At 45.9% G+C, this 27,908-nt stretch overlaps 1 pseudogene; it reads left to right on the top strand.

Moving 5' to 3' along the window:
• LOC142494469 (uncharacterized) overlaps positions 1-24,137 on the top strand; it is a 50,861-nt pseudogene extending 26,724 nt beyond the window's left edge.
• The last annotated feature ends 3,771 nt before the right edge of the window (positions 24,138-27,908 follow it).

Consider the following 27,908-nt stretch of genomic DNA (forward strand, 5'->3'; position numbering starts at 1 on the left):
CCATAGCCCAGAATCCAAACCAGTGCTTATACAAATACAGCTATATAAGTGATAGCATGTCTATGTGTTGGATCGGGAGTATCCTGCATACATAGTCAGAGAAGCTGCAGCAGAGTGATGCATACACAGTAATGTTTAAGTACTCATAATGGCAGAATAGTAACAATAAACATTAATGTCAGTACAATAACACACAGCCACACTGTAGCAGATATGAGTCAGGATATATAGCCCTCAGTGGTAAAATATCAGGTAACAATTGTATCGTAATACGACGGTATACAACTAGTTTCCACGATGGTAGGGGAGGTTCACCAAGTGCCTCCACAGACGTCAACGCGACGACGTCATGACCAACTAACATTTCGCGTTAGGGATAGGCGCTTTGTCAAGGTAGGAGGTGCTGATGTGTGTCATCTAACGTTCTTTCTACCTCCAACTAGAGAGTGGCTAATAGATATCCACCAATGAATTAACCTAACAATTAATAATAATTATAATGTGAACAGGGAATTCAGCAGAAGACCCTATTCTGTACTACTAGATTGATGACACTGTAATTTGAAATTGCCATATACAAGATGATGGTATAAAGCAAATAGCCTGCAATATGCAGCTATATACAGGAAGTCAGTAAAAACGTAGATACCAGGCTAATGCCTGAATCAAACAACAACATAGTTGATAAATGTTGTTTGATAGACATAAAATAAAGATAAAGATAGATTGGATTAAAATTTAACCTAGCAGCAGCAGACCAGGCTAATAGAGTGTAAACTTGTATGAGTGGACAAACCCACTCTGTCCACCCCACAAGTCAAAACGGACATCTAAGTTGCCACTGTATCCTTGAATGCCCTCCACATAGAAGTAGATAAAGAGAATAAGGTCTGCTGTAGTAATCTCTGTGTTAATCAACAGTGTCACATATTCACCCACTAGGGTATAGTCACTCACAGGGGATAGTGAAATAATGTCAATATCAGGTGGGTATGTGCTAGCAGAAACCCTAAACCAAGATCAGGGTGTGGATAGGGTATTGGTTCTTAACGCTATATATTGCCCTATAATTACTATATCGTGGAAACTGGTTGTATACTATCGTATTACGATACAATTGTTACCAGATATTTTACCACTGAGGGCTATATATCCTGACTCATATCTGCTACAGTGTGGCTGTGTGTTATTGTACTGACATTACTGTTTATTGTTACCATTCTGCCATTATGAGTACTTATTTCAAACAATCCAGGAGGAGCAAAATATAGGGAAATAAAAAACAGAAAACAGTGCAAATTTAAGTGCAGACGTTGAGACTGATGAAATATTAATGACGATATCTTGGCTCTGCTGGTCTATCTACTTACAAGATGTAAGTGGTAAGCATGCAGTTGGCAGATTGGGCTGCCACCCCAGGTAGTATCTGTGTATTTGTGGATATCCCTCCAGGCTTATCTCGTCAGGGTAACCATGGTGTACATAAGGGAGGAAACAAAGCTACATAGCGCGATCTGTCTTTCCAAAAACTTTATAAAATGAATATGAGCATATAAAATGTGCACCATGGTTAATATATGCTCATATTCATTTTATAAAGTTTTTGGAAAGACAGATCGCGCTATGTAGCTTTGTTTCCTCCCTTATGTACACCATGGTTACCCTGACGAGATAAGCCTGGAGGGATATCCACAAATACACAGATACTACCTGGGGTGGCAGCCCAATCTGCCAACTGCATGCTTACCACTTACATCTTGTAAGTAGATAGACCAGCAGAGCCAAGATATCGTCATTAATATTTCATCATAGTCTCAACGTCTGCACTTAAATTTGCACTGTTTTCTGTTTTTTATTTCCCTATATTTTGCTCCTCCTGGATTGTTTGAAATACATCTTTCTACTTGGAACCCTGGAAACAGGTTCTACCAGAGGGTTTGAGCAGGGTTTTTTTATTATTTGAGCACTAATATTAATTATTATTGCACTTGCACGTATCACTATTATATGTATTTAAGTTGTTAGCGCCTTATATTCACTTATTCACGATATTATGAGTACTTAAACATTACTGTGTATGCATCACTCTGCTTCAGCTTCTCCGAATATGTATGCAGGATACTCCCGATCCAACACATAGACATGCTATCACTTATATAGCTGTATATGTATAAGCACTGGTTTGGATTCTGGGCTATGGCTACAATTCATTGCTTTTAGATCATTGAGTTTGGCTGCATTTTTGTACACACTATATGTATATGCTTGAACGATTTGAGGTACTTACTACCATATATACATCCTATCATGGTATTCAGAAAGTCTTCATTACCGTTCATAGGAAAATTCCCAAAACGAGCGATTTGCTGCAAACGATAACATAGAGCCTCTGAAAAGGCCTAACCCGGTGATACATTTCTGCTGCAGAGAGAGCGGCTCTGCGAGAGCCGCCTCTCCCAATGAAAATGTCGCCCACAAATTATATTTTTTAATATACATGTGTTTCATAGTGTAGATGTGCAGGGGGTCTCCGGGGCTGAACCGCGTTGGTTTTATGTCTGGGGACCCCCTGCTTTCCGAGATACAGGCTCCTTTATGGGGTGCCGGTATCTCCTATGCTTTGAAATGTCCCGGTCACGTGACGCGGGACATTTCAATGCTGAGAGATACCGGCACTCCATAATGGGGCCTGTATCTTAGGAAGCAGGGGGTCCCCGGACATAAAACCAACGCGGTTCAGCTCCGGAGACCCCCTGCACATCTACACTATGAAAGAAATGTATATTAAAAAATATTTAATACACATCAATACACGCCCCCCTCCGCCCAAACACACACAGTAATGGGCAAAATAACTATTATCCAGATATGGATAATAGATTATTTGCCCATTATTAAACACACCATTAGCATGCATCAATAAAGTAAATAAATACAGCTCTACTTTCCACACCACCATGTCCCTCTGTCCTCCGTTGCCAGAAAGCATATATACATAATAAAGAAATTCTAATGACCCCTAACCCCTTAATCACCTTAGCGGTTAATAACCACTATAGTAATAAAGGGGTTAACCCACCCTCCCCCGATACAAACCGGGAGGCCTAAGCACCCACAACGGACTGACTATACCCACCCTGTACCCATTGAGTAGTATAGTGGTACATCATACCCATATAATAATAATATGGGCATGATAAGCCTCTATAGCACTCAATGGGCACCCTAATTACAATACATTAATGCACCAGACACACAATAATAAAACATAACCCCAAAAAACATACTTCACTAAATAAAAACAGTAGCCAGCTAATCCAATGAATACAAGCAATAAGAACATCAACAACGAATTAATTAAACCATTAACCAATCCAAACAATTATTTCCTAAAACTCGGAATTATTTTAATCAAACCAACTAATTACTAAACCAACTCAAAATTAATAGTCACATTAACCAATCAAACCAATTAATTTCTACAACATTAATGAATTCATTGAAACATTAAACTACAAAGTAATAAATTCAAACAGTATCTGAAATAACCATTAAACGCATTAGCTAACATAATACAACAATAAGTAAAAACGAACAACAATCGCAAACATTTGATTTCCATCAAGCAGGAAAAAAACAAACAATGACATCCACATAATAAACTGTAATTAAAAAAAACAAAAGCAATACCAAACCAGAAATGCCCCCCGAATATTGTCACAATAATTTATTAATCTGTACCCTAAAGTGGTACAGATTTAAATATTATCAGTCAATGTGCATCCCCCAAAAAATCAAAAAACACATCCAATGAAAAAACCTGTTAAAAAAGACATTTACAAACATTCAATATATTACTTACCATTAGAAGCGCTGGCCCTCCGACTCCCGGGGAAACAGGAAGCTCACGTACCTTGAAGGCCTCCAACAGCATCCGATGCCATCCGCCATGAAGATCCGGATCAGGTACCCAAATCTTCTTTTTTCTTTCTTTTATCACCTTCTTCTATCTTCATCTGTCACCCTTTCTTGATCTTTTTTTATCTTCTATCTTCATCTGTCAATCCAAAAAGCCCCATGGTAGATACCAACCGATGTTGTTTCGTCGTCTTCTTGGGCTCAAATGAGGCGTCACGGCTTTAAATAGGGCTTCTGATGTCACATTTAGCCTCAAAATGGTTAACAGTGGTTAACACTTGATTGGCTGTTAAAACCATGTGCCGACTTTAAATATTTATTTTTAAATTACGTCACTTAAAGGGAATAATGCCAGCCAATCAGAATGGCTGTGCTTCATTTGCCTTTAAGATGACGTGACTAAATCCAAGATGGCCGGCATCACATGGTAGTTCAGCCAATCAGAGTGTGGAGTGTGGAATTGGATCCAACTAAGAGCAATGTTATCAACATTTCAGATACAACTTTGACACCACAACAGATTTTACTTTTGAACAAAGGACTTAATTTCGCTCCCCAGGAGGATTTTGACCTATTCTAAACAATTATTGTTTTGCAAAAATATACTAGGAAACTAGCACTTAAGAAATTGTTCTCAAAAAATGACAATATTACTGTTAATTCGACTTTTGATACAGATGTACATGACTCTGACGGTGTACCGACAAATACAAATGTATGTTCTTTTAGGGAAAATGTCTTCAATCTTGAGATGGATACTCTTTGCCAAGAGGGTTGTATTGAGGACACACTTGACCCCCCATTTTTTGGTCGTGTAGACTCCGGTCTTAAGAGAAAGTCACTATTTATTCCTAATAGTTCCAAGGGCCCCTGTATATCCACCTTTGAGAGGTTGGTTGACAGGGACCTCAGGATCTTGGCTGAAGGTTTTTCCTTTTCATCGCCTACATATGACAATCTCACTAGACAGGAGAGGATTGACCTTGACATCTTAAGATATGACGATACAATCATTATAAAAAAGGCAGACAAAGGGGGTGCCATTGTGGTCCAATCTTCCCTTAAATACAAAGAAGAAGCTCTAAGATTATTAAGTGACAATAATTTCTATCTAAGATTGAAGACAGTTCCCACCATGATTTATATTAGGGAATTGCAGAATTTGTTAGAACTGGGGGATATACTTTATATTTTGAGTGTTAAGGAAAGACAGTACTTGAATTGTGAACATCCTATCGTACCGGTGTTCCACCATCTCCCGAAGATCCATAAATTCCTTGAGAACCCCCTAGGCGTCCCATCGTCTCTAGCATTGGATCTTTGGGAGATGGTGTTTCCCGGTACGTGGATAGATACCTCCAACCATTAGTACAGACTCTGCCCTCTTATATTCAAGATACGACAGCTCTATTGATTGCGTTGAGGGATATTACCTGGAGGGATGAATACAGATGGGTCACCATGGATGTTACGTCCCTATATACTATCATTGAACACCAGCACGGTCTAAAGGCTATTTATCACTATCTTCAATCTTCTTCACTCTCCTCAGCACAGATTTCGTTTATCACTGATTCTATTTTATGTTTACTAACACACAACTATTTTTTATTTGACTCTCAATTCTATCTTCAAAAACGTGGCACGGCTATGGGGACTTCTTTTGCTCCCTCATATGCCAATTTGTTTATGGGTCTATGGGAATCTGCACACATTTACGGTAGCACTAATAGTTTTCGTTCTAATATTATTTTCTATAAAAGGTACATTGATGACCTGATTTTTATTTGGCACGGTGAGTTGGACAGTTTACACTCTTTTATTCACAATCTAAATACCAATGATATTAATCTTAAATTTACGTTTCACACTGATACACATTCGATTAACTACCTTGACGTTACACTCCATGGTGATCCTGATACAGTTATACAAACTGACATTTTCACTAAGCCCCATTCCAGGAATTCCTATTTATACGCTAAAAGTAGTCATCCTAGATCCCTCATTCGGGGGATCCCCAAGGGCCAATTTTTAAGATATAGAAGATTGTGCTCTAATAAAGATTCTTTTATGAAACATTCAAAGGAACTTAGTTCCAAATTTTTGGCGAGAGGCTATTCTCCAGATGATATAAATGCAGCCTACGTTAATGCTGAAGCTATGGACCGCACTGACTTAGTCCATCATAAAAAAACGGAAACAAAGTAAGTTTCAAGATAATCCTTTATTTATCACAAAATTTAATAAACAAGCACATCAAATATGTACAATCATTTCTAAACATTGGGACGTATTAAAACTAGACTCTGATTTAGACTCTATCACTAAATGCGGTCCTAAATTCACATTCAAAAAGGCAAATACATTGGCCACTTCAGTCTCCAGAAGTCTCTTTCAATCAAGACATCAAAAACTCTTGGGCAATATACCTAAAGGATTTCACAAATGTGGTTTCTGTAGATGGTGTCGATTCGCAGAACCTACAAAAGATTGCATACTTTGTTCCCCAAAAATAGATATAAGATAAAGACTTTTATTAATTGTCATACTAGTTATGTAATATATGTTATTATGTGTGGGTGCAATAAGAAATACGTCGGTAGAACCATCAGGTCATTGAATACAAGAATTTCTGAACATGCTAGATTAATTACCAAACAAGATGTTACACATCCAGTATCGAGGCACTTCACAGAGTGCCCACAGGGTGGAATGATCAATTTCAAATTTATTGGTGTCGAACACGTGCCCTTCAATGTCAGAGGTGGAGACAGACTCAAATTTCTTAACAGAAGAGAAATGCACTGGATTTTCTCTCTCCACGCACTCCATCCACATGGATTAAACATTAACTGGGAACTTCAACACTTCATCCAGGATTGATTTATATGTTTAATTCGTTAATTGTTTCATTTTCCCCCCACCTCCCCTCTCCCCCCCTTTCCCCCTCACCCCCGCCCAACCCCCCCCCCCCCCCCCACCTTTCCCCCTCACCCCCGCCCACCCCCTCTCCCCCTTCTCTCCCTTTCCTTTCATATGTGGTTTACATTTATTTTTGATGGTTATATTATATTACAACATACTTACCTTTTGTTCACTGTTCTTTGTAACTCATTATATATTGATTTTTGGACTTTTTGCATGATATGTTTTATGTCTTTAAGCATACAAGAGGTAGTTTCTGGTCTTGCCAATCTTTTTTAATTATTATCAGTTTCAGGTTTCTTTCATATGTGTGTTTATTCTTAACAGTACACAAGTATTAAGTACATTGAATATGAACCTGGTTGTATTTTATTTATTTATATTTGTCTCCTAATATGGTGACGTCACTCTTGACACCTGCTGATCATCATTTGGTGATTAGGCTTCACAGGTGTTCTGACTCTGACACTCCATATTAGGGTTACTTGTCCACTGGCTGATCACTCTTTGACAAAGGCCCACTGCGGCTGAAACGCGTCAGAGGATCCGCCAGAGCTACACTATGATGCTCCAATAAACTTTTTCAGTCACCACTCCAGCCTTCCTAGCGACTTCTTTCCACGGCGGTGCATCGTTCTTACCTCCGGTGGGAGGTGTTTCATCTGTTCCAGTACGTCATCGGTAGCACGCCGGGTCACTGTGTCAGCTGATCGCTCAGTCCCTGCGGGTCATAGACCATCCACCGATACAGAGGAGCTTCCTGGTGGTTGGCAGTTCAGCTGTTTGTGGCTTATTTCTATTCACCTATCCGGCTTCATCTGCTTCAGTAACCGTGAGTCTCCATATTCACACTCGTGCTCTCCGGTGAGCTAATTGTTAGGAGAGTCTACACTCACAGGTTTCCTCTGAAGATTAGCCGTCACTTCATTCATTCTTAAGCAGGACACAGTGACTATTGTGACTCTTGGAGCACCTGATTGGTTAACCCTTTGGTTACCCAGTATACACTTGAAATACCGTGTGACGCCGGCTTCGTGATGTCATCTTAAAGGCAAATGAAGCACAGCCATTCTGATTGGCTGGCATCATTCCCTTTAAGTGACGTCATTTTGGATTAACAGATGAAGATAGAAGATAAAGAAGATCAAAAAATGGTGACAGATGAAGATAGAAGAAGGTGATTAAAGAAAGAAAAAAGAAGATTTGGGTACCTGATCTGGATCTTCATGGCGGATGGCATCGGATACTGTTGGAGGCCTTCAAAGTACGTGAGCTTCCTGTTTCCCCGGGAGTCGGAGGGCCAGCGCTTCTAATGGTAAGTAATATATTGAATGTTTGTAAATGTCTTTTTTTTAACAGGTTTTTTCATTGGATGTGTTTTTTGATTTTTTTGGGGGAGGCACATTGACTGATAATATATTAATCTGTACCACTTTAGAGTACAGATTAATACATTATTATGACAATATTTGGGGGCATTTCTGGCTTGGTATTGCTGTTGTTTTTTTTAATTACAGTTTATTATGTGGATGTCATTGTTTGTTTTTTTCCTTCTTGATGGAAATCAAATGTTTTCCGATTGTTGTCAGTTTTTACTTAATGTTGTATTATGTTAGCTAATGCGTTTAATGGTTATTTCAGATATTGTTTGAATTTATTACTTTGTAGTTTAATGTTTCGATTAATTCATTAATGTTGTAGAAATTAATTGGTTTGATTGGTTAATGGTTTAATTAATTCATTGTTGATGTTCTTATTGCTTGTATTCATTGGATTAGCTGGCTACTGTTTTTATTTAGTGAAGTATGTTTTTTTGGAGTTAAGTTTTATTATTGTGTGTCTGGTGCATTAATGTATTGTAATTAGGGTGCCCATTGAGTGCTATAGAGGCTTATCCTGCCCATATTATTATTATATGGGTATGATGTACCACTGTACTACTCAATGGGTACAGGGTGGGTATAGTCAGTCCGGGGTGGGTGCTTAGGCATCCCGGGTGGGTGAAGGGGGTATTAGCCCTAAGGATGGGTGTCTTGACCTTGCGGGTGGGTAGCGGTTGGGTTAACCCCTTTATTACCTTAGCAGTATTAACCGCTAAGGTAATGAAGGGGTTAAGTCCCCCCAGCAACCCCTCCGCAAGGTCTAAACAGCCACTAAGGGCAAAATTCCCCCTTCACCCACCCTCGCTAGCCACAGTAAGCCTGGCACGGGTGTTTAACCCCTTAATTCCTTAGCGGTTAGCCGCTAAGGTAATAAAGTTGCTGTAAATGCATTTTTCCTGCATTGGATGCATGCCGGGGGGCTCCGGTGCTGGTATTAATGGCTATCAGCTCCGGAGACCCCCAGCATCAATCCGAGCAGGAAAGAGCCTGATTTTTTCTAAGTCCCCACTTATCGCAGCTCATCGACGCATCTCCCCACCAATCTGCCCAAATTTTGAGGTGTATTGGATTGGGGAGAAGATCACCTTTTTAGGGCTGCAATAGGCGGCAATAGGCGAATCACGCAAGTTTATGATCATTCCGAAAATGGTCGTTAAGTGGCTGATCGCCGCTCAGTCTGCGATTTTATTTTGGTCATACGATTTTGCGGCGATACAGGCCAATATCGGCCACTTATCGAGGCTTACTGAATACGAGTAGCCATTTTGGCCGATAAGTGGTCGATAAGTGCATTATCGACGCTTATAGAATGAGGCCCTTAGTGTTTAAATACTCATTGATACCTTACCATCATAGTCTTTAATACTTTGTTGTTCTTATCTGTATACTAATACACACATTGCATCGTCGTCTCACTATTATTTTCTCATGAAACAATTTATTATTTTTTAGCCATTATATGACTTTTAGTAGTGTGTGTCCTTCCACAATGATGGGAGCAGCTGCTATACTCTATGCTATCATACAGAGTGCAGGGAATAGGGTACTTGGGGAGATTTGTTGCATATCTTGAATATGTTATCCCTATATGCACCGTATATGTAAGCCATTCCAGTAATACGAAATTAGGTGAGCGGTTTTCCATTTGATGTTGTTATGTTGTTCCCAAGCGGTGTCATTGGGGTTTTCACCGGGGGGAGGATGTAGCCATGTCTCCACCTGGCTCCCCCTCCTTTCCTCCTCACTATGTTGCTCCGCAGGGCAACTACACTTCCCAGAATGCCCCAGGATCTGAGGTCATGTGACATAGTACAGCCAATAGGGCAGCTAGAATCTCCTGAGGGAAGATTGGAACTTTGGGAGTGCTTGAAGTGCAAGCTGACAGTTAGTTCAGTTGGAGCCAGGACTCAGACAGGGAAGATAATATCTGGGTGTCAGTGGCACCCAAACTAGGTCATATTAACCCCTTAGGTCCAAGAGAGTTCACAATCATCTAATTAGATTGTGGCTGCTCCAGGGAAACCCCTAGCTAGGGACATTTCCCCAATCTCTGTATATGTTAGTTTATAGTGCCAGTGAACACATCATGTTGTGAAGCATAGCCTTCAGTCTGGGGCCCGATTTAAGCATACATCATTAACGACTATTTTATTGGTGGGACCATGCTGCTGGAACCCACCCCACACAGAGGCGGGGGCTTCGCTGATTGTGACGTCGCTGGATCTCCAGGATCCCTGTTGTTAATCAACCACTCCAGGTATTGGAGTACCCAGCAGGTACCTCAACTAAAGTGCACCAACGGGTAGCGCTACCATACATACATTTGGGTGGGCCTTGACATTAGGTAAAATGACATTAGGGTATTGGTGCCAAGCACCCTTTGTACTATGGGGACCCACTTGGTGTAAGGGGGTTGGGTGTGTGTATGTATGTGTAACGGGTATTCCCTATGAATACCGCCGCTACTACCTGCTGTGCAACCTGTGTGGCTCTCAGGAGCCTAAGCCTCCGCTTGGGGAACCTGGGGTACATACATATCATACATCTCTAGGTGCAACGCCTCCACCTGGGAGGGATCCCAACGGAGTGGGAGGAGGCCCTCACAGGAAACAACCACACAACACGAGCGAATATAAAACAGGACTGGCTTTACTGCATGGAAACACATATATCACTCAATAACATCATAACATCATCATGCGCCACGGCGGGCGCTAACCACACTGGGTGTCACGGCGGACACTAACCACACTAGGCGTCACGGCGGACGCTACCACCTCTAGGCGTCACGGCGGACGCTATCACCTCTAGGCGTCACGGCGGACGCTACCACCCACAATGTGACCCCACCCTGTGTCCAGTAACCCCCCACCCAAATGTCTCGTACTCCCAGAGTCAAATACCACTGTGCATATGTGTGTGTGACTGCGCAGCCACTATGTTTGGTGATAGGCCTGGTTGGTGCACGTGAGTTGCAGGTTACCTGCCCGGGCTCCAGCCACGGGTACCGCGATATCAATCCGCACGATCCGACGTTGTCCTCCACACCGCGTGGGTTGAAAGTCCAGCGCGAACAATGTCTCTCCTAGTCTTAGGGTCTTGGGTGATGTTCTGAGCCCACCTCGCAGGGCCGCACGGCTTCCGCTCTGTGTCCCTGACTACTTGACCAAATAAGGGGGGCAGTGTCCCTATCTAGGGCCTGTCCCTAAGCTCCACAAGCTATTAGATGACTCAGGACCTAACTGGGACCTTGGGGGCTGCTGGCCTATGCAGAGGGTCACTGACCCCTGCATCCACCTCTTACCCCTAGCTGGTCCGGATCCTGAGTGCCTGCGTAGCTGCAAAACCCCGGGAAATGTATCTAACTGGGAGCAGGGGAATCCGGCCTTCTGATTGGCTCCCTGGCGTCAGGTGTCTCTGCCCCAAAGCACCCTGGGGGCTGGCAGTCTATTCTCGCGCATGCGCGAGCTGTCTGAGCCTCCCGCGCTGTGCACTGCCATTGCGCATGCGCAACAGCCCTGTGTATGCGGCGCCCTGCTTCCCGAGCCGCCGGGCCGGTGGCAACGCGATCGCGGCCTTAGCGACGGCCCGATCGCGTCCCCGGCAACCGGCCTGCTCGCCGATCGCGTCCCTAGCTACCAGGGATCACTATGCTTCCGCTCCAGCCCGATCCACACGCGCGCTCGCAACTGGGAAGGAGGGGGTGAGTGCGCGAGGGGGGGGGAACCTGACTACACGCGAGGGGGACCTGGCTACATCCTCCCCCTGGTGAAAATTCTAACGTCCTCGCTTGGACCACATAACTTCCCACCAATGTACAAAAATTATATAATAAAAATGCAGTAAACATATAACTTAGCACAGGTAACTCTAAACGAGATTGCATAATTCGTTGAGCATCACAATCACAGACTGTATCTTACTACGAGAACACTGCTGAGCCTCATAATGGGGTGCCCCCATTTGATCGTAAGTAACCCTAGTTGGCGGGTACCTAACTCGTTGACTCCGTCGGAGTTGTTCTTCGGCAACTCCCTCGGGGGAGTAATAAGCATAGTCCTGAGGCCTAGCCTCTTCCCTTGAGGGGAGAAATGTCTCTGAGGGTACAAAACACGGGCTCTGCGGATCCAAAGGCTGGCCTGTTGGTGCCACCTTAGTAGGCATTGGCCTACGGGGCCCTTTACCCGTAGCTCCTTCGGGAGATGCCCCTTCTGCGGGGTGGTCCCTTTGAGAGGGTCCCTCCATAGGGTCTTCCGGAGTTTCAGAGTGAGTCTCGTTAGTTACAGTCTCTTGACCCACTTCTGATAGATCGAACTCACCGTTGAGCGGTGTGGCCTGTAGTTCCTCTTCTTCATCTCCCACTTGGGGGATGGGGAGAAGGTGATTACGATGCCAAACCTTTACCCGACCATCGGTGTCTCTGATGCGATAAACCGGGAGGCCAGGCATCTGTGACTCCACCTCATATACGCCATCTCTCCACCGGTCCGCCAATTTATGTTTTCCGGGGATTCCCAAATTACGAAGTAACACTGCATCCCCAGGACGTAACTCTCGATACTTGACTTTATTGTCATAACGTCTCTTGTTACCAGCATTCAGTTTGGCTGTAGACTTCTCAGCCTGTTGATACGCTTGTTGCAGACTGTCTTTTAGCCTTTGCACGTACTTAAAATGAGTTGTATTGAATATCCCATCCGTTGATACTCGGAGACGCACATCTACTGGAAGTCTGGCCTCCCGCCCAAACATGAGGAAGTACGGGGAGAACCCCGTGGACTCATGGCGAGTACAGTTATACGCGTGTACCAAAGTCTCCACATGACGACTCCATTCTGTTTTCTGCATTCCCTTCAGGGTTCCAAGCATGTCCAACAGGGTCCTGTTGAATCGTTCAGGTAAAGCATCTCCTTCAGGGTGGTACGGCGTCGTCCGGGATTTGGCGATGTTCAGCATTTTAAGTAATTCTCGGATCAGAGTACTCTCAAAATCTCGCCCTTGGTCGGAGTGAAGTCGGTTTGGAAGACCGTAGTGAACGAAGAACTTTTCCCATAGAACTTTCGCGACCGTGATAGCCTTCTGGTCTTTTGTGGGGAAGGCCTGTGCATAGCGGGTGTAATGGTCCGTGATGACCAGCACATTACCGATTCCTCGACTATCAGGTTCGATACACAGGAAGTCCATACACACCAGGTCCATTGGACCAGAACTCTTTAGATGGGCCATGGGAGCTGCTCGGGTAGGCAACGTCTTGCGTTGAACGCACCGGGAACAACGGCGGCAGTGTTGTTCCACCGCTTCCCGCATCTTGGGCCAGAAAAACCGGTCTCGGACTAGCCCAAAAGTCTTCTCTACCCCGAGATGCCCGTGGTCATCGTGTAGAGACTTCAACACCATATATCTCAAGTTTTGGGGTAGAACTAGTTGTCGCCTATCAGGGTGGTTATGATATGGAACTACCCTATAGAGCAAACAATTATCTATCTCGAACTTGTCCACCTCACGCATGAGTAACGCGACCAGATCTCGGGGAGCACTCTTCAATAGAGCAGGGTTCTTCCGCTGAACGGCTTGTCGAATTATGCTGATCACTGGATCTCTTAATTGATAGTTTACCAAGTCTTTCCATCTTATGACTTTGTCCTGGGTTATGTTCATCCCTGCGGGGCCGCAGTAGGCTGCAGGGATCGCTTGCGACTGGCACCCTAACGAATCGGCAACTCTTAGTTCAGAGAATGCGACCTGATCATTGATGACGGCCGCTATACTACACATTGCACGCATCCCAGGTCCAGGGATCTCTTCCCATTCATCATCATCAGGGGTGGCACTCAATCCTGGTCGTCGTGATAGCGCATCGGCCCCAATGTTCAGAGGCCCCGGCTTGTACTTCAGGGAGAATCGGTAATTACATAGTGTCGCCAACCATCGGTGTCCGGCGGCATCCAATTTGGCGGAAGTATTGATGTACGTGAGGGGATTGTTATCGGTCCTTACCTCAAACGTAACACCATAGAGGTAATCATGAAGTTTCTCCGTGATCGCCCATTTGAGAGCCAGGAACTCTAACTTGTGCACCGGATATTTCTGCTCACTGGGTGTCAGACTGCGGCTGATGTAGGCTACCGGCCGAAGACCCTCGGGGTGTTTCTGATGAAGGACAGCGCCCAGTCCATTGAGACTGGCATCCACATGCAGGACATATGGTTGTTCTGGGTCAGCATATGCAAGCACTGGTGCTTCAGTCAGGCTTTTCTTCAAATTCAGGAAGGCCCGTTCACACTCAGGCGTCCACTTATCACCAAACGGTTGACGGGCCGACGTGGCCTTTCTCCCAGTATCTTCAGGGTATATCTTCAGCAAATTGTTCAGGGGTTTAGCTCGACTAGAGTACCCTTCTACGAACCGACGGTAATACCCACAGAACCCGAGGAAGGATCGCAGTTCCGCGACATTATCGGGACGCGGCCAGTTCACCACCGCTTCTACTTTGGCCGGATCAGTAGCAATCCCCTGGGCAGATACGATGTGTCCCACGTAGGTCACTGAGGTGTGGCAAAACCTACACTTGTCGAGTGATAGCTTCAATCCTTCTTGGCCAAGACGATCTATCACCTTCAGTAGCCTCTCCTCGTGTTCTTCTAAGGTCTTCCCAAAGACAATGATATCGTCCAGGTAAACCAGGCACTCCCGAGGATTCATGTCCCCTATTGTTTTTTCCATCAACCGCTGGAAGGTAGCAGGGGCTCCGCATATACCTTGGGGCATACGCGTGAACTGGTAGAAGCCCAGGGGACAGACGAAGGCAGTCTTTTCCTGATCCTCTTCACTCATGGGTACCTGGTAGTACCCAGATCGCAAATCGAGCACACTAAACCATTGGCTCCCGTTCAGAGCGTTCAGGATCTCTTCAATACGAGGGAGATTGTATTGGTCAGGTACCGTACGATTATTTAGGGTTCGATAATCGACGCACAATCTTACAGATCCATTCTTCTTCCTTACTACCACTATGGGTGATGCATAAGGACTCCGCGACTCCGTCAGTATTCCAGCGGTCTTCATCTCCTCCAGGACATCCCTTACATCGTCCACATCCCTGGGGGCGATACGACGAGAGCGTTCACGGAACGGAGTGGCGTCATTCAGCCTAATAGTGTGTTGGGCGCTGCGACTGCGGCCCACATCCATCTCGCTGGTAGAAAATACTGTTTTTCTTTCCTTCAGCTTGGCTGTCAGTCGATCCTTCCACTCGGTCGGCAGGGTCGAATCCCCGAAGTTGAAGTCCAGGTCGACTAACCGCTCACCTACTACAGCGGCGTTCACCTGGGGCGCGGTTTCCACCGGGCTGACGGGATATATACTGCCCAGACTTTCTCCTACATCGATGTCCATTGGAAATGGGGAGATGTTTTGGATATACACATGGGTTCGGAGAGGAACTCGGGTCGTCCACTCTTTTACTTCAGGTATTACCCGATACCCTCTCTGGATCTCTTCCTCAGGATCACTCTCCAGTGAGAACAGATGATCGGTCTCCTCCCGATCCGGATAACAGCACCAGACGGCCATGCGTTTCACTCCCCCTGGTGAAATGGTCGTCAGTCCGCGTTGACGATTGTAGAGGTCCCCGTGACGCTCTAGGGCATATACTCGGTTGCACTCCTCTCTCAGTACAGGATCTAGGCGGGTATCGGCCAATGGCAATTCATTAGTCTCTTTCAAGTAGGCTCTGATGACAGCTCGTACTATATCCGTATTTGTCCCCAGGATGACCGGATACTGACACTGTCCTTGAGGTTTTGGGCACACCATTGCCTCCACACTCATGGGATGTTTCTTGCCGGTATTCAATTGAAGTATCTCCAGTTGAACGCTCACGATCCCATCGATGGGGTAATCTTCGTTGCTCAACCCCCTCACTTTCATATGTTCCGCCGACCGCAGGGGACAATGCTTCAGGTGCTGGTCGTAGAAGTGCCGGTATATTATGGTCACTTGAGACCCGGTGTCCAATAGGGCAGCAGCATAGACTCCCTCTACTACCACACGTACGATGGCCGAAGGGCCCACCTGACAGTAGCCATCTCCCCCTGGAGTTCCTTCGCCTGAGCTCAGGTCAGGAGCGGCTTCGGGAGGCGTGGGGGTAGCCTCGGCGGTTTTGGCTTCTGAGGTCTGCCTCTGACAGATCATAGTCCTGGCCGAGCTTCCTTTACGGAGCGTTTCCTTTTCTTGGGTGTCTCCATTAGGGCACTCTCTAGAGAAATGGCCTTTCTGTCCACAGGTATAGCAGACGACGTCTTTGAGGTCCAGTCGTCTTGGGTAGGTGGGGGAGGATCTCCCCGAAGCCCGCCCTTTCGTTGAGGGCGACTTGGGTGGCGCATCTTCCTCTTTGACAGGGGTCTTGGGCCGACGAGCGGACGCTCCCGGGGTGGCACTGGCCGGAGGATCTTTGGCTTTGGTGCCTGCATGCAGCTTGGTATAGGCCTCATGCCCTTTTACGATTCCCAGAATGTCCATGAAGGTAGGGGGAGGTCCCTCCTTTAGTGAGCACCTGATCATAATCACAATGTGATGCGTGGGGATGGCCCCTCGGAGGAACTGCTTGCGCCGATATTCGTCCATCTCTGAAGATAGGATGAGGCCGCAAGGTCGCAATTTCCACAGGACCAGCTGGATGCGTTGTAGGAAGTCGGACAGGTCTTCCTTCTCCTTCTGTCTGAGAGCGTAATACTTGAACCACAGCTCGCTCTCCTCTTCCTCCTTGCCATAGATCTGGACTAACAAGTCTACCATCTGGTGAGCAGAGAGATCAGGGTCTTGGTCACGCTGTGCACTGACCATGGTGGCCGCTGGGGGTCGTAGACTTTCCAGGATTCTCTGTCGTCTGACCGTTTCAGAGCAGGGCCATTCGTCGATCACCTTGAGGGTGTGCTCCTTCCAAGAATCGATACTCTCTTCGCCTGTGGGGACAGGGACCGTCCCTGAGAACGCCTTCAATTTCCTATAATTTTGGGCTTGAGCGGACGTAGTTATCGCTTCCACTAGCTGTGGGAATGTCACTCCTAACAGGGAGCCGTCATTGTTGGAGCCACTGGCTATCGCTGCTCGCTGCCTGTTAGGGGTTGGGGTAGAACTGTTCACGGACCGGTTAGTAACCGGTGATGTGGTCGGACTGCCGGCCCAACTGGTGGCCCCTTGCCTAGCATCTGAAGAGAAGGTCACTCTGGGTAGGGATATATCTGATCGGATGGGTATACTGGCGGCCATATCTCTGTCGTCCCAATCCTCATGTCTGGGGAGGGAAGTGACGTGACTGGAAACAGTTCCCGGGTAAATTAGAGGGCATCCGTGCGGCAAAGTCTCTGGTAGATACACTACTCGTGGGCCTCTATCAGGAAGTATAGCTTGTTCAGTGGCTAGCAATAGGGTATTCTCTTGCCGGTCAATGTCATAGTGCTTGCTGATGAGGCGGGCGTCTGCCAGACCAGGTAATGTCCTTACTGCGCTGCAGACAGTAAACATGGAGACATCAGCAGGCACTCCGTCTACGGCGACCACGTGTCGCAGAAGCTCTCCTAGCTTTTCGGCCCAGTCGGCCACTTGTTTGGGCGTGAGCGCAGACATGCTGACTGACAGGGTAACGGTACTAAAAAGTGGGGCACCCCAGGACGATCTCAGCAGCGCCTCCAAATGTAACGGGTATTCCCTTCAGGAATACCGCCGCTACTACCTGCTGTGCAACCTGTGTGGCTCTCAGGAGCCTAAGCCTCCGCTTGGGGAACCTGGGGTACATACATATCATACATCTCTAGGTGCAACGCCTCCACCTGGGAGGGATCCCAACGGAGTGGGAGGAGGCCCTCACAGGAAACAACCACACAACACGAGCGAATATAAAACAGGACTGGCTTTACTGCATGGAAACACATATATCACTCAATAACATCATAACATCATCATGCGCCACGGCGGGCGCTAACCACACTGGGTGTCACGGCGGACACTAACCACACTAGGCGTCACGGCGGACGCTACCACCTCTAGGCGTCACGGCGGACGCTATCACCTCTAGGCGTCACGGCGGACGCTACCACCCACAATGTGACCCCACCCTGTGTCCAGTAACCCCCCACCCAAATGTCTCGTACTCCCAGAGTCAAATACCACTGTGCATATGTGTGTGTGACTGCGCAGCCACTATGTTTGGTGATAGGCCTGGTTGGTGCACGTGAGTTGCAGGTTACCTGCCCGGGCTCCAGCCACGGGTACCGCGATATCAATCCGCACGATCCGACGTTGTCCTCCACACCGCGTGGGTTGAAAGTCCAGCGCGAACAATGTCTCTCCTAGTCTTAGGGTCTTGGGTGGTGTTCTGAGCCCACCTCGCAGGGCCGCACGGCTTCCGCTCTGTGTCTCTGACTACTTGACCAAATAAGGGGGGCAGTGTCCCTATCTAGGGCCTGTCCCTAAGCTCCACAAGCTATTAGATGACTCAGGACCTAACTGGGACCTTGGGGGCTGCTGGCCTATGCAGAGGGTCACTGACCCCTGCATCCACCTCTTACCCCTAGCTGGTCCGGATCCTGAGTGCCTGCGTAGCTGCAAAACCCCGGGAAATGTATCTAACTGGGAGCAGGGGAATCCGGCCTTCTGATTGGCTCCCTGGCGTCAGGTGTCTCTGCCCCAAAGCACCCTGGGGGCTGGCAGTCTATTCTCGCGCATGCGCGAGCTGTCTGAGCCTCCCGCGCTGTGCACTGCCATTGCGCATGCGCAACAGCCCTGTGTATGCGGCGCCCTGCTTCCCGAGCCGCCGGGCCGGTGGCAACGCGATCGCGGCCTTAGCGACGGCCCGATCGCGTCCCCGGCAACCGGCCTGCTCGCCGATCGCGTCCCTAGCTACCAGGGATCACTATGCTTCCGCTCCAGCCCGATCCACACGCGCGCTCGCAACTGGGAAGGAGGGGGTGAGTGCGCGAGGGGGGGGGAACCTGACTACACGCGAGGGGGACCTGGCTACATATGTATATACATATATATATTGTGGAGTAGTTGTATTATATCCTGTTCAGTAAAACCTGTTATATTCTACTGGTGTGTGTTTATTATGTTGTCCTGCACGGGGTTATCCCATATTGTTAGGATCCCGCGCAGGTGGAGGTGCTGTTGTCAACCGGATCAGGTACACCCCAGGCTCCCAGTAGCGGAGGTTCGGGCCTCCTGTGAGCCGCAGGAGACGCACCACATACACCGTAGCCGCTATATCTCCCAGGGGGAGGGGGAAAGTGTGTTACTTTACTAAGGTAACATTATCTATTGTGACACTTAACAGCCAAACTACTGGAAACATTGGCAACAAATGATTACAAACAGGAACCTGTTACAAAAATCTTACTCTCCTGGGGAGGTGGGCTAGAGCATGCTATAGAAATTAAAGGGTCCTCAGTTTATTAAGACTCATGAAAAATTGCTTTAAGAGTTGAATTTTCAATTTAAAAGAAGGTAGTAAGTATTATCTAATACTACAGAACTCATTTTTGTTTTTAAACACACATATAAGAGGATATTGCTTGGATTGCTCCTTTAAGTGACTTAATGGGGCTTCGTGGATCTGGGCCTAAGGGTGCGCTTTTGCAATTGTGAATGGATAACATTGTGTAAGTGTCACTAATCTACAAAATTAATGTAAATTGGGATTTTCAGACAAAACCTGTCCCAACTGCCACATTGGACTGTGTAGAATTACACCTTAAATTTGTATAAAAAGGAAACTTGAGAATGGTAATACAACCTTTGTGATTTTTTTCTTTGTACAGGGAGTGTAGCCACCTCACATGATGCACCACTGACTTGTCTTCAAACATACAACAGCACATAGAGTGGGACTTCACCCCTTCTGGGAAGCAAATCAACTTTCTGCCAGAAATCAAGCAGAACTCTGTGGCTGGTGTCCGTTTCCTACATAATAGTTCTGCTATTATTATGGTTGCAACAAGGATGGATCAGACAGTTTTGTGCACTAAGTTCATGTTGTTTCCATTACTACCATGGCTTGTACTGCTTGCTTCAATTAACAGAGGGGACAGCTACTCACTACCAGACTGTGAAGTGCACAAAGTCAAAGAGCAGCAGGTGAAGGTTCTGTGCTTTCACATGGATTTATCACGCTTCACTCCGCAGCTTCCAAAGAAAACAACCAACCTCGACATTTCTCATAATAACATTGAACTCCTACAGAAAGTTGACTTTCACAATATTACACTGCTGCAGATAATGAATGCTTCGGCAAATCAAGTCCACCACATTGAGAAGGGAGCTTTCCAGAAATTGGGTGCATTGCAGCTACTGAACCTCAGCAGCAATAGACTAGATGCTCTGACCACTAGTATGTTTGAAGGTCTGCAAAACCTTAGCACCCTATTATTGGCTGATAACTACATGGCGACAATAGAGCCGGGTGCCTTTTCTAATCTGCCAACCCTTAAGATTCTGGATCTGTCATCAAACAGACTTTACACATTGCAAGCTATGAGTTCTATCTTTCAGATAAGGAGTCTGGACGAGATATATATAAGAAACAACAGTTTACAATTTTTTTCAACTAGGGACATACTGAATGCCTCTGCCACGCTTCATGCAATAGATGCGTCTAGGAGTCCATTTTCCTCAATCAGTTTCATAACTAATGCCTTACAGAACCTTACTTCCCTAGACATATCGTTTTCTGGGCAACTACAACCTGTTTTATGGCACATTCAAGAACCGTGCTTCCTGAGAGGGTTAAAAAGATTAAACATGGAGGGGATACTCATGAAACCTACAGCTCTGTCCAGTGTGATCCAAAACCTGTCTTGTACCTCCCTTGAAGAAATTAACATAGGCTATTTAAACCTGACGGACTCTGACAGCCTTATTCATCAAATATGCTCCAGACACCCAAAGGTTCAAATTCTTTTCCTGCAGGGCAACAATTATACAGGATTTAAGTTAGACACCTTCCAAAACTGTACTTTCTTAAAACTCTTAAATTTGTCTTACAACACGTTCCAACATGTGCCTGCACACACTTTCCAGCATCTCAGCTCTCTCCAGCAGCTGTCTCTGGCCAATAACTTATTAACTGTACTACCACACAACTTATCTCATATGACCTCATTGAAAAGTATCGACCTCGGCTTCAACCATCTTGGTGATGTATTTTTAAATGACTCTATGTCCTATAGCAAACTTAAGCATCTCAGTTTGGTCGGAAACAAGATATCAAAGTTCAGTTCCTCATCACAAAGTGTTTGGAATTTGCAAGATTTGTGACTGGGGGATAACTTTCTCTTGGACATTGTTGGCTCCTTTTCAGCCAGTCTCAAAATGCTGCAGAATCTTGAGCTAAGGAAAAATAAGTTGAGTTTAATCACCTCAAACACTTTAAAAAATCTGGTGTCCTTGAAATGCCTGAATCTGGTTGACAATCAAATAAGTGCCATACATCCTGGAGCCTTTAATGGTCTTGAAAACTTGCAAACATTGTTACTTGGTAGCAATAAGATAACAAGTCAAGTTTTCCAGAAAAATACTTTCCAAGGACTAGGATCACTTCTTGAGCTTCAGCTTTTTAGCAACTACATTGCCTATGATTCCACCGAAGAGATAGATATTCCACCTTTTCACCTACTGAAATCCTTTAAAATGCTTACCTTTAACAGCCAGGGCTCCAAAGGCATGCAGAATTTACCAGTTAATGTCTTTATAGGCTTGGTGGCTTTGAAAAAAGTTCATGCAGGTCATTTGGCAATTTCCAGCATCGACCCAAGAACCTTTTCATATACTCCCCAGCTAAAAGAATTGGATCTGAGCAACAATCCACTCCAGAGATTGGATTCACAATTGTTACAACCTCTATATAACCTAACTGAACTGCACATCAACCAAATGCATCTGGAGTCACTTGATTTTCTCATTGAATCAAAGAACTTCAATCTGTTTCACTTGCGAGCTGCAGGCAACCAGCTCAACATGTTTACTTGTGAACAGCTTAAGAACCTACCTTCTCTTGTTTTTTTGGATCTGCGCAGCAACCCACTGACCTGCAGTTGTGACAACCAGTGGTTTATAGACTGGGCGCTGAGAGATATGAATACCCAGGTTCTGCATTTCTACCATTACACATGTGCTTATCCACCTTCTTCTAAAGGGAAGAAACTTGTCACTTTCAACATTAAATTTTGTGGGCTGGACTCCTGTGCTTTTATCCTATTCCTATCCACAACTCTGTTCATAAGTAACCTGTTGATTTCTCTAACTGTATGGCATTTTTGGAGATGGCAAGTGGTCTATGCTTACTACATTTTGCTTGCTTTTTTGTATGACAGAAAGCACCAGGAGAGGAAACATAAGTATCATATGATGCTTTCATCTCCTACAACTGTCACAATGAGGAGTGAGTCTTCAGTCAGTTTGTATCCAATCTGGAAGAAAATTATGTCCGGAAGCTCTGTCTTCATCACCGAGACTTCGAACCAGGAAAAGCCATACTGGAATACATTGTTGATAGCATCTACGGTAGCCGGAAAACAATCTGTATCATCAGCACTCACTACTTGGAGAGTGAGTGGTGTTCAAAGGAAATCCAGGTGGCTAGCTACCGCCTCTTTGATGAGAATGCAGATGTCCTAATTTTGGTGTTTCTGGAAGATATCCCCAATCACAGGCTGTCCCCTTATCATAATATGAGGAAAATCATAAAAAAGAAGACATATCTCGTCTGGCCAAGGGAGAAAAACGCTGCCCCTGTCTTCTGGAACAAGGTAAATCAGGCCTTGCAGACTGGTGAAGGCGAGGAGAAGGAAAATGGCCTGTTGCCTGGTGTATGTCTATAAAATATAGGCAAAAGTAAATGTTGAAGGTAAATGCTGCAGCCGTAACCTTGAAATACAACATGACACTTTAGCATTACCAGTACTCACTTACTTTTATAGATTCCTATAGAATAGACGTATGCTAACTCTGCTCCAATGGAAAATGTGTCTTATGTACATACAATGTGTATTATAATGAATCACCTGGAAGATATCATAGCCATATAATCCAGCCTAAATGCCACATTCCGCTAATATAAGGTCAAAAAAGGCCTGCCAGCAAATAATATTTGAGGAATAAATAAACCGTCATGCAGCTACTGGTTGATGTGACTCAAGTACCATGCAATATACAGTATGACCAATAAGTGCCTGTGGTACAACATAGGATTGGTAATCGAACCAACATGATGTTGAGTTAAGAGACTGTTGGATTAACTTTCTGGATACGATTGCCCCAACTTGACTTAAAGGGACTTTGCAGCAAGGCAGCTTTCTGACCATTTCACTTTGTTATTTACATAGGTCAGAAACTTGAGGTAACTGATATTTTTTGACCTTCCAGCTGGATGTACTCTGTGACTCACACCAGTGGTGGGATTGAAAAAATGTAATAACCGGTTCTTATCTTGGCGGCGAGCAATGGGCGGCATCAACCAGCATCTTTTCCCTGCATCTCTGTAACGCGTAGCTCACCACAAACGAAGCGCGACCGCGGTGCTGAGGCAGGGAATTGAGATATGCTGACCCACAGCCATGCGGGCGCGCCTAGAGTGTAGAGTAGTCGTTCAGGCCAGGTCAGGATTATAGATATTAGAATGGTTGAGGTACTTGCTAGGCTCAGGAGTGGAGAGTTGCGGATCGTCGGTGTGCGTAGCCAGGTTCAGGATTGGTGAGTATCGGACTGTCAGGGTACGTAGCCAGGTGCAGGATAGGAGATGGTCGGATCGTCAGAGTACTTAGCCAGGGTCAGGACAGGAGCCAGGAGAGAGGTCAGACAAGCCGGATCAGAAGAAGAGATAAGCGGAGTCCAAGGTACTAGCAGGGTTCAGGTAACAAGAGGAACACACTCCTGACGAAGCCATTGACAGCTTGCTGAGCTGGGCGAAACGCGTAGAGTGGTGTTTTGGTCTAGTGAGGGATCCGTAGCTGTACCTTCCACTGAGCAGTGACGTCACACGCGCCGGAGGAGAAACGGAGCTGAGCGTTCCAGGCTGCAGACAGCTGATATCCTGAGCCAGAGAGGAGGCGGTGAGATCGGATTAAACCCCCTAGAATCACTGTGATTGTGATAAATGCTATTTTAATTCTAGCACATTGTAAGTGCACATTTTATATGTTTATATGTTCATATTCATTTTATAAAGTTTTTGGAAAGACAGATCGCGCTATGTAGCTTTGTTTCCTCCCTATGTATACCATGGTTACCCTGACGAGATAAGCCTGGAGGGATATCCACAAATACACAGATACTACCTGGGGTGGCAGCCCAATCTGCCAACTGCATGCTTACCACTTACATCTTGTAAGTAGATAGACCAGCAGAGCCAAGATATCGTCATTAATATTTCATCATAGTCTCAACGTCTGCACTTAAATTTGCACTGTTTTCTGTTTTTTATTTCCCTATATTTTGCTCCTCCTGGATTGTTTGAAACAAGAGGTTAAACAGCAGCAAGGTCAGACAAGACAAGGTTCAGGAACTAGATGTGGCAAGGTACGGCGTCACAACGACAATGCTCAGCAAAGGTAAGCTGAAAGTGCAGGGTATATAAAGGAGGAGGCTCCAATAGCAAACAGGGGTGTAACCAGGAAGTGAATCGTCATAGGCTGCTGGTGCACGCAGGTGTGTCCAATGATGCAGTCGATCAGGTAGGAGGTTGCTTGCAGCCTACGCGTGTCACAGGATTCAGAGGGCGGGATTTGGAGTGTGTGATACTCCCACGCCGGTTCCGTGAGACGTCAGAGCGGAGGTGGAGCCTGGAGCGCTTGTCACTGCCACGCTGGTCTTGTTTATCAACAGAGCAGGGCGGAACCTACCGCGCACCTCAGCGGGGAGACTAGACGAGCGCCCGCGACGTACAGCCAGATGAGGGACGGGATTAGAGACCGCAGAAGGCGGAATAGACTGCGCAGGGTCCGCGCGTCACAGGACCGGAGGGCTGCACTATTTGAGTGTCTGTGACCAAAGGGCCAGTAAGATGAGGAGATGGTCCCTGAACGCCGGAACGACGAATCCTCACAGTAGCCCACCCCCCCTCTAGGAGCGACCTCCGGTGACTCCAAGAAGGTTTGTTCGGAAATTTCGTATGAAAGATGTGCACCAATGTGGGTGCGTGAACCCGGTGGCTAGGAATCCAGGTCCTTTCCTCCGGACCGAAACCTTTCCAGTGCACTAGATAGTGCAGTGATCCTCTGGAGATCTTGGAGTCCAGAATGGATTGAACCTCATATTCAGGTTGGCCTTGGACCACCAGTGGAGAGGTAGAAGGAACAGGAGCAGAAAAATTATTCGAAACCACGGGTTTGAGAAGAGATACGTGAAACAAAGAAGGAATTTTCATAGCGGGTGGAAGAGCGAGACGGAATGCAACCGGATTGATCTTCTCAGAAATCGTGTAGGGTCCAAGAAATCTAGGTCAAATTTCATATTAGGAATATTGAGCCTGCTATTTTTTGAAGAAAGCCAGACCTTGTCACCAGGTTTGAAGTCTAGAGCAGGTTTGCGATGGCAATCTGCCTGGGTCTTCTGTCTGTTGACCGCTTGCCTTATGTTGACCTGGATTGTTTTCCAAAGTTCCTGTAGCTCTTTGATCCTCTCGTCAGCCGCTGAGACCCCTGAGGAGGGTAACACCATAGGAAGAGTAGAAGGGTTAGATCCGTAATTGACATAGAAGGGAGATTCCAAAGTAGAACCACTGCATGTGTTATTATGAGCGAACTCTGCCCAGGGTAGGAGTTCAGCCCAGTCATCCTGTGAATCAGACACAAAACATCGTAAATATTGTTCAAGCAACTGGTTGGTCCTCTCCATTTGACCATTGGTCTGAGGATGATATTGTGACAGGGAGCAAAGGGTTAATACCTGATTTGCCATGCATTACTGTTGTTGCCCTGTCCCCACCATTTTTATTCCCCATTTGCAGGCCATTCCCTGTCTGCGAGGGTAAAAGACAAGATGCATTGCTTGCCATACCCTCTAACCAACACATGATAGCAGATCTTAAATGTAAGGCAGGATGTATTTTTTTGTAAGTCCAAGCAGGAATTACTTGGACCTCCAGCTGTGATATGGGTGAATGAGCTTCGGTATTTTTATGACCAAGCCTCAAACGGTTGTAATTATTTTTATGATGGAGCGTCAAAAGGCTCCCACAGATTTAGAGTCCCCCTGTCTAAAAGAGTGTCAATTATGAAAAGACCCAGAGACCCATAATGTATACAATACTGGCATACTGATGCAATGCAGATGTCAGGCTATTGACATCTTTAAGACAGAGACCAGACACAGTGGCCCCAAGAAATGGGTGTAGCCCAGGTATGCTAAGTGGCATGGGCGTCAACCTGACCCATGCGCCCTGCCCACCGGACAGCCCTTTTGACCGGTCTTATGAATTGTGGGTCACTTGGCTACTCGTGGTTTTTTTTGTTCCCACAAGGGGATTGGATCCACATGTTAAAGATAGCTTTGGCCAGTCTATAACTGTGGCTCCCCAGGTATTTCCCAGTGTGATTCCTGAATTTTAATCCATGATGTAAAGATGCAAGACTTTGTTCCAGTACAGCAGCAACCAGTCCAGGAGTGAAGGGGTTAATAACCACATAACCACAGGACTTTTAAAACCAAGGCTGCATTTCTTGCACTGGCAAGCAAAGGACAATTTCTTTCGTTCCAAGGACAATTTCTTTCATTTCCTTATCTCAGTGAGTGTTGTTTTAAATGTATTCTGCAGATGTTGTGTGTTTGTCTATTAAGGAAATAAATCACAATTTATTTTGCAACTTGTTCTGTTCAATCAAGTACCCAGAAATATGAATGTGTTGATAAAAGTTGGTGTCATCGTGACAAGCTTTTAAAAAACTCCTCCCCCACTCAAGACACAGGGACTGCCCTGACCACCCTGTCCGGTGGCTGGGCTGACCTGCCAGCTCTTGAAGTTAGTAAGTCCTGAGGGCTGTCCTGGCGGGAAAGGCCATCAGCATTACCATGCTCACTTCCCTTCTTGTGCTGGATGGTGAAGTTCCACTCCTGTAAGGCAAGACTCCAGCGCAAAAGTTTAGCATTTTCCCCCAACACCCTCTGTAACCAACTCAAAGGATTGTGGTCAGTTATTACTGTGAAATATCTGCCATACAAATAAGGCTGTAACTTCTTTAGAGCCCACACTATGGCCAGACACTCCTTCTCAATGGTGGCATATGCCACCTCCCTGGGCAGCAGTTTGCGGCTTAGATATACTACCGGGTGCTCATCGCCCTCCTCCCCCACTTGGCTGAGTACAGCACCAATGCCAAAGTCTGAGGCATCAGTCTGCACCAGGAACTTTTTTGCATAGTCTGGAGCAGCAAGTATGGGAGCGCTGGCTAGTGCAGTCTTTAATGCCTGAAACGAGACCTCACAGGCAGGAGACCAGACTACCAGCACAGACTGTCGCTTCTGGGTCAAGTCAGTCAGGGGTTTGGCAATGGCGCTATACTGAGGGACAAACTTTCTGTAGTAGCCTGCGGTGCCTAGGAAAGCCATGACTTGCTTCTTGGTTTTGGGAATGGGCCACTGCACTATAGCTTCCACCTTAGCTGGTTCTGGCTTAAGATGCCCGCCACCCAC

Source organism: Ascaphus truei, chromosome 5 (genome assembly GCF_040206685.1).
Source record: "Ascaphus truei isolate aAscTru1 chromosome 5, aAscTru1.hap1, whole genome shotgun sequence".
Taxonomy (NCBI): domain Eukaryota; kingdom Metazoa; phylum Chordata; class Amphibia; order Anura; family Ascaphidae; genus Ascaphus; species Ascaphus truei.